This window comes from Ranitomeya imitator, chromosome 5 (genome assembly GCF_032444005.1).
Source record: "Ranitomeya imitator isolate aRanImi1 chromosome 5, aRanImi1.pri, whole genome shotgun sequence".
NCBI classification, from domain to species: Eukaryota; Metazoa; Chordata; class Amphibia; order Anura; family Dendrobatidae; genus Ranitomeya; species Ranitomeya imitator.
In genome coordinates, this window is record NC_091286.1 from 329,713,667 (window position 1) to 329,721,989 (window position 8,323).

Here is an 8,323-nt window from a genome sequence, read left to right on the forward strand (position 1 = left end):
CCGGTTTGAGCGAATCTATGTCTCTAGCCATTCAGATTGATCGGCGTCTGCGCGAGCATATGGCAGTGTCCTCTGAGCAAAGTCCTGAACCTATGCAATGTGATAGGATTTTGACTAGAACAGAACGGCAGGAATTCAGACGTCAGAATAGGCTGTGTTTTTACTGTGGTGATTTGGCTCATGTTATCTCTGATTGCCCTAAGCATACTAAGAGAGTCGCTAGGTCTGTTACCATTAGTACTATACAGCCTAAATTTCTCTTATCTGTGACCCTGATTTGCACATTGTCGTCCTTTTCTGTCATGGCATTTGTGGATTCAGGCGCTGCCCTGAACTTAATGGACTTAGAATTCGCCAGGCGCTGTGGTTTTTCCTTGAAGCCTTTGCAGAGTCCTATTCCTTTGAGGGGTATTGATGCTACACCCTTGGCCAAGGATAAACCTCAGTACTGGACGCAGATGACTATGTACATGGCTCCAGCACATCAGGAAGATTGCCGTTTTCTGGTGTTGCATAACCTGCATGATGTTGTTGTGCTGGGTTTTCCATGGTTGCAGGAACATAATCCGGTGCTGGATTGGAAGACTATGTCTGTGACTAGTTGGGGTTGTCAGGGGGTACATAGTGACATTCCTTTGATGTCAATTTCCTCTTTCCCCTCTTCTGAGGTCCCTGAGTTTTTGTCGGATTTCCAGGATGTATTTGATGAGCCCAAGTCCAGTTCCCTTCCACCGCACCGGGACTGTGATTGTGCTATTAACTTGATTCCTGGTTGCAAGTTCCCTAAGGGTCGACTTTTCAATCTGTCTGTACCAGAGCATGCCGCCATGCGGAGTTATGTTAAGGAGTCTTTGGAGAAGGGGCATATTCGGCCCTCTTCGTCACCATTGGGAGCGGGTTTCTTTTTTGTTGCTAAGAAGGATGGCTCCTTGAGACCCTGTATTGATTATCGTCTTCTTAATAAGATCACGGTCAAATTCCAATACCCCTTGCCTTTGCTTACTGATTTGTTTGCTCAGATTAAGGGGGCTAGTTGGTTTACTAAGATTGACCTCCGAGGGGCATATAATCTTGTTCGTATTAAACAGGGTGACGAATGGAAAACTGCATTTAATACGCCCGAAGGCCATTTCGAATACCTTGTGATGCCATTTGGGCTCTCTAATGCTCCATCTGTGTTCCAGTCTTTCATGCATGATATTTTCCGCAATTATCTTGATAAATTCATGGTCGTATATTTGGATGATATTTTGATTTTTTCCGATGATTGGGAGTCTCATGTGAAGCAGGTCAGGATGGTGTTCCAGATCCTTCGTGATAATGCTTTGTTTGTGAAGGGCTCTAAGTGCCTATTCGGAGTTGAGAAGGTCTCTTTTTTTTGGGGGGGGGTTTATTTTTTCTCCCTCGTCTATAGAAATGGATCCTGTTAAGGTCCAAGCTATTCATGACTGGATTCAACCCACATCTGTGAAGGGCCTTCAAAAATTTTTGGGCTTTGCTAATTTCTATCGCCGTTTCATTGCCAACTTTTCCAGTGTAGTTAAGCCCCTTACTGATTTGATGAAGAAAGGCGCGGATGTGACGAATTGGTCCTCTGCGGCTGTTGAGGCCTTTCAGGAGCTTAAACGTCGATTTACTTCTGCCCCTGTGTTGCGTCAGCCGGATGTTTCTCTTCCTTTTCAGGTTAAGGTCGACGCTTCTGAGATTGGGGCAGGGGCCGTTTTGTCTCAGAGGGAGTCTGATGGTCCTTTGATGAAACCGTGTGCTTTTTTTCCGGAAAGTTTTCGCCTGCGGAACGCAATTATGATGTTGGCAATCGGGAGTTGTTGGCTATGAAGTGGGCGCTTGAGGAGTGGCGACATTGGCTTGAGGTAGCTAAGCACCGCGTTGTGGTCCTGACTGATCATAAGAATCTGATTTACCTCGAGTCGGCCAAGCGGCTTAATCCTAGACAGGCTCGATGGTCCCTGTTTTTCTCCCGTTTTGATTTTGTGGTCTTGTATCTTCCGGGATCTAAGAATGTTAAGGCTGATGCCCTCTCTAGGAGTTTTTCGCCTGATTCTCCTGGAGTCCTTGAGCCAGTTGGCATTCTTAAGGAAGGGGTGATTCTTTCTGCCATCTCTCCTGATTTGCGGCGGGTGCTTTAGGAATTTCAGGCTGATAGGCCTGACCGCTGTCCTGTGGGGAAGCTGTTTGTTCCTGATAGATGGACAAGTAAGGTGATTTCTGAGGTTCATTGTTCAGTGTTAGCTGGTCATCCTGGGATTTTTGGTACCAGAGATTTGGTTGCTAGGTCCTTTTGGTGGCCGTCCTTGTCGCGTGATGTCCGTGCTTTTGTGCAATCCTGTGGGACTTGCGCCCGAGCCAAGCCTTGCTGTTCCCGCGCTAGTGGGTTGCTTTTGCCTTTGCCGGTCCCTGAGAGGCCCTGGACGCATATTTCCATGGATTTTATTTCGGATCTTCCTGTTTCCCAGAAGATGTCTGTTATCTGAGTTGTTTGTGACCGGTTCTCTAAAATGGTCCATCTGGTACCTTTGCCTAAGTTGCCTTCCTCCTCAGATCTGGTTCCATTGTTTTTTCAGCATGTGGTTTGTTTGCATGGCATTCCGGAGAATATTGTGTCTGACAGAGGTTCTCAGTTTGTCTCTAGATTTTGGCGGGCCTTTTGTGCTAGGATGGGCATTGATTTGTCTTTTTCTTCGGCGTTTCATCCTCAGACTAATGGCCAAACTGAGCGAACTAATCAGACCTTGGAGACCTATTTGAGATGCTTTGTGTCTGCTGATCAGGATGATTGGGTGTCTTTCTTGCCGTTGGCCGAGTTTGCCCTTAATAATCGGGCTAGTTCGGCTACTTTGGTTTCTCCTTTCTTTTGTAATTTTGGTTTTCATCCTCGCTTTTCTTCTGGGCAGGTTGAGCCTTCTGATTGTCCTGGTGTTGATTCTGTGGTGGACAGGCTGCAGCAGATTTGGACTCATGTGGTGGACAATTTGACGTTGTCTCAGGAGAGGGCTCAACGTTTTGCTAACCGCCGTCGGTGTGTTGGTCCTCGTGTGGGGGATTTGGTTTGGTTGTCTTCTCGTCATGTTCCTATGAAGGTTTCGTCCCCTAAGTTTAAGCCTCGGTTTATTGGTCCTTATAAAATTTCTGAAATTATTAATCCGGTGTCATTTCGTTTGGCTCTTCCAGCCTCTTTTGCCATTCATAATGTTTTACATAGATCTTTGTTGCGGAGATATGTGGTGCCCGTTGTTCCCTCAGTTGACCCTCCTGCCCCGGTGTTGGTTGAGGGAGAGTTGGAATATGAGGTTGAGAAGATTTTGGATTCTCGTTTTTCGAGGCGGAGGCTTCAGTATCTTGTCAAGTGGAAGGGTTATGGCCAGGAGGATAATTCTTGGGTTGTTGCCTCCGATGTCTATGCCACCGATTTGGTTCATGCTTTTCATTTGGCTCATCCTGATCGGCCTGGGGGCTCTGGTGAGGGTTCGGTGACCCCTCCTCAAGGGGGGGGGTACTGTTGTGAATTCCGCTCTTGGGCTCCCTCCGGTGGTTGTAAGTGGCACTTTTGTGAGTTCTGCTCTTGGGCTCCCTCTTGTGGTTTCAAGTGGTATGGCTGCTCCTTGGAGTTAGCTGTCATCAGCTGCCTTCACTTATCGTCTCTTCTGCTCGGCTATTTAGGCCTGGCTGTTCCTTCAGCCAGTGCCACTTGTAAATTGTTTCTGGTTGGATTCACATCTCTTTGGATTTCCCTGTTTTCCTGACCAGTTCAGCAAAGCTAAGTTCTTGCTTGCTCTGTTCTGTTCACAGATTGTGGACTTATCCGTTCAGTGCTTTCTATGTTTGTCCAGCTTATCAGTATGAATTAATTCTGTCTTGCTGGAAGCTCTGGGAAGCAGATTTACCCTCCACACCTTTAGTCAGGTGTGGAGATTTTTTGTAAACTCTGCGTGGATTTTTGTAGTGTTTAATACTGACCGCACAATATTTCATCCTGTCCTATCTATCAAGCTAGACTGGCCTCCTGTGCTCATCCTGGTTTCATTCTGTGTATGTCTTTTTCCTCTCCACTCACAGTCATTATTTGTGGGGGGCTAATCTATCCTTTGGGGATTTTCTCTGAGGCAAGATAGTTTTCCTGCTTCTATCTTTAGGGGTAGTTAGCTCTTAGGCTGTGACGAGATGCCTAGGGAGAGTTAGGATCATTCCACGGCTACTTCTAGTGTTGTGTTGAGCTTAGGGACTGCGAACAGTACAGTTACCACTTCCTACAGAGCTCGTTCCATGTTGCTCCTAAACCACCGCCTCATAACACTCGATGCTGTGGCCTCTGGGAAAATGGCTGCATGCGCAGATTGAGATCTCGGCTCCAAGATCTCGTCTTCCAAGATCTCGTGATGAGATCTCATTGCCGAGATCTCAATCTGAGCATGATCCGTCTTCGGCGGCCATTTTCCCTGAGGCCACTGCCGAACCTGCGCATATCATCGCCGGACCACCAAACACCCCCTGTGACTGCGCTCCACCAGCACTGCCGATCCCCCCCAGGTAAGCTGAATTCAGGTCTGTAAGATGGACCCCCATTTGACGCATTAATTTTGTTCTCATTTTCCTTCTGAAAATTTGGGATGCGTCTTATGGTCCAGTGCGTCTTAGGCTGGTTTCACACTTGCGCTTCAAAACGCATGCGTTTAAAAAAAAAAACGAATGGTGAAAAAACGCATGTAAACGCATGCAAACGCTGCGTTTTTTTGACGCATGTGTTTTTGCATGTGGTGAAAAAAACGTGGCGTTTTGACGCGTTTACATGCGTTTTTTCATGCGTTTGCGTTTTTTAAACGCATGCAGATAAATGTGTGACAGCTGCCAATCATCAAAATAAAGCAAAAAACCCACTATAAACAGAAAGAGCTGGGGTTATGGTTAGGGGTAGGGTTAGGGATCCTAACCCTAACCCTAAAGGGATCCTAACCCTAACCCTACCCCTAACCCTAAAGGGATCCTAACCCTACCCCTAACCCTACCCCTAACCCTACCCTTAAAGGGATTAGGGGTAGGGTTAGAGGTAGGGTTAGGGGTAGGGTTAAGGTTAAGGTTAGGGGTAGGGTTAGGGGTAGGGTTAGGGGTAGGATCCCTTTATCAATTTTATGGTGTGGGGTGGTTTATCAGTGTGTTTGTTTTGTTTTTTAAAAAAACGCATGCGTTTTTAACGCATGCAAACACATGTGGTTAAAAACGCATGCGTTTACATAGACAGCAATGCATTTTTTTGCCGCAAAAAAAAAGCATGCGTTTTTTTGCGGCAAAAAAACGTCGCTAAAAATACTACATGTTGCATTTCTGCAACATAGCGCATGCAGAAAAAAAACGCATGAGTTGCTAAAACGCATCAAAACGCATACAAAAAACGCATGCGTTTTTAATGTTAAATATAGGGAAAATAACGCATGCGTTTTTTTACCGCAAAAACGCAAATGTGAAACCACCCTTATAGTCTGAAAAATACGGCAAGTGGATATTAGAGTTTTCACTGGGGATGTGTATTTATTCTACCTGTGTGATGCTGACCAATCATAAGCAGGCAGCAATACTCAAAAGAAAGTATAGAAAAAAATTCTCAATCTGTGACTGGTCTGTGCTGCCTGCATATGATTGGTTAGCATCACTCACTTGGACTTAAAACAAGTTAACTTATTAGGTGACAAATACTTTGATTGCTAACATATCTATAACAGAGAGGTGAAATAAAAAAAAGTTTTATTTTGTTTTTCAGCCTTTATCCAGTTCAACATTACAAATTTGGTGACATGTCCTCTTTAAGCCCTTCACCCCGAAGCCTGTTTTCAACTTCCTGACCAGGCCATTTTTTTCAATTCTGACCACTGTCACTTTATGAGGTCATAACTCTGAAACGCTTCAACGGATCCTGGTGACTCTGAGAATGTTTTCGTGTGACATATTGTACTTTATGACAGTGGTAAAATTTCTTCGATTTGACTTGCGTTTATTTGAGGAAAAAAAAGGAAATTTGGTGAAAATTTTGTAGTTTTTAAAATTTTTAGTTTTTATGCCCTTAAATTAGAGAGTCATATCATTCAAAATAGTTAATAAATAACATTACCTACATGTCTGCTTTACATTAGCACAATTTTGGAAACATAATTTTTTTTTTGTTAGGAAGTTATAAGGGTTAAAAATTGACCAGCGATTTCTCATTTTTACAACAAAATTTACAAAACCATTTTTTTAGGGACCACCTCACACTTGAAGTGACTTTGAGGGGTCTATATGACAGAAAATGCCCAAAAGTTACACCATTCTAAAAACTGCACCCTTCAAGGTACTCAAAACCACATTCAAGAAGTTTATTAACCCTTCAGGTGCTTCACAGAAATTTTTGGAATGTTTAAAAAAAATTGAACATTTAACTTTTTTCACAAAATTTTTACTTCAGATCCAATTTGTTTTATTTTACCAAGGGTAACAGGAGACATTGGACCACAAAAGTCGTTGTACAATTTGTCCGGAGTACGCTGATACCCCATATGTTGGGGTAAACCATTGTTTGGGCACATGGCAGAGCTCGGAAGGGAAGGAGCGCCATTTGACTTTTCAATGCAAAATTTGCTGGAATTGAGATCGGACACCATGTTGCGTTTGGAGAGCCCCTGATGTGCCTAAACAGTGGAAACCCCCCACAAGTGACATCATTTTGGAAAGTAGACCCCCTAAAGAACTAATGTAGATGTGTGGTGAGCACTTTGAACCTCCAAGTGCTTCACAGAAGTTTATAATGTAGAGCCGTAAAAGAAAAATCATATTTTTTTCACAAAAATGATCTTTTTTATTTTCCCAAGGGTAACAGGACAAATTGGACCCCCAAAGTTGTTGTGCAATTTGTCCTGAGTACGCTGATACCCCGAGTGTGGGGGTAAACCACTGTTTGGGCACACGGCAGAGCTCGGAAGGGAAGGAGCACAGTTTGACTTTTCAATGCTAAATTGGCTGGAATTGAGATCGGACACCATCGCGTTTGGAGAGCCCCTGATGTACCTAAACAGTAAAAAAAAACACAAGTGACACCATTTTGGAAAGCAAACCCCCAGGGAACTAATCTAGATGTGTGGTGAGCACTTTGAACCCCCAAGTACTTCACAGAAATTTATAATGTAGAGCCGTAAAAACAAAAATCTTTTTTTTTCACAAAAATGAACTTCCCGCCCAAATTTTTTATTTTCCCAATGGTAACAGGACAAATTGGCCCCAAAAGTTGTTGTTAAATTTGTCCTGAGTACGCTGATACCCCATATATGGGGGTAAACCACTGTTTGAGCGCACGGCAGAGCTCAGAAGGGAAGGAGTGCCGTTTGAATTTTAAATGCAAAATTGGCTGGACTTGAGATTGGAACCCATGTCGCGTTTGTAGAGCCCCTGATGTGCCTAAACAGTGGAAACCCCCCGCAAGTGACCCCATTTTGGAAAGAAGACCCCCTAAGGAACTTATCTAGATGTGTGGTGAGCACTTTTACCACCCAATTGTTTCATTAAAGTTTAGAATATAGAGTCGTGAAAATTAAAAAATCATTTTTTCTTTCCACAAAATGATCTTTTAGCCCACAATTTTTTTCCCCAAGGGTAACAGGAGAAATTGGACCACTAAAGTTGTTGTCTAATTTCTACCGAGTACGCTGATACCCCATAAATGTGGAGGGGGGGAACCACTGTTTGGGTGCACGGCAGAGCTCGGAAGGGAAGGAGCGCCGTTTGGAATGCAGACTTAGATGGATTGGTCTGCAGGCATCACGTTGCATTTGCAGAGCCCCTGATATACCTAAACAGTAGAAACCCCCACAAGTGACACCATATTGGAAACTAGACCCCCCAAGGAACTTATCTAGATGTATTGTGAGAACTTTGAACCCCCAAATGTTTCACTACAGTTTGTAACGCAAAGCCATGAAAATAGAAAATCTTTTTTTTTTCCACAAAAATTATTTTTTAGCCCCCAGTTTTGTATTTTCCCAAGGGTAACAGGAGAAATTGGACCCCAAAATTTGTTGTGCAATTTGTCCTGAGTACGCTGATACTCCATATGTGGGGGTAAACCCCTGTTTGGGTGCACAGGAGAGCTCGGAAGGGAAGGAGCACTGTTTTAGTTTTTCAACGAAGAATTGGCTGGAATTGAGATCGGACGCCATGTCGCATTTGGAGAGCCCCTGATGTGCCTAAACAGTGGAAACCCCCCAATTCTAACTGAAACCCTAACCCAAACATACCCCTAATCCTAATCCCAACTATAACCCTAACTACACCCCTAACCCTTATC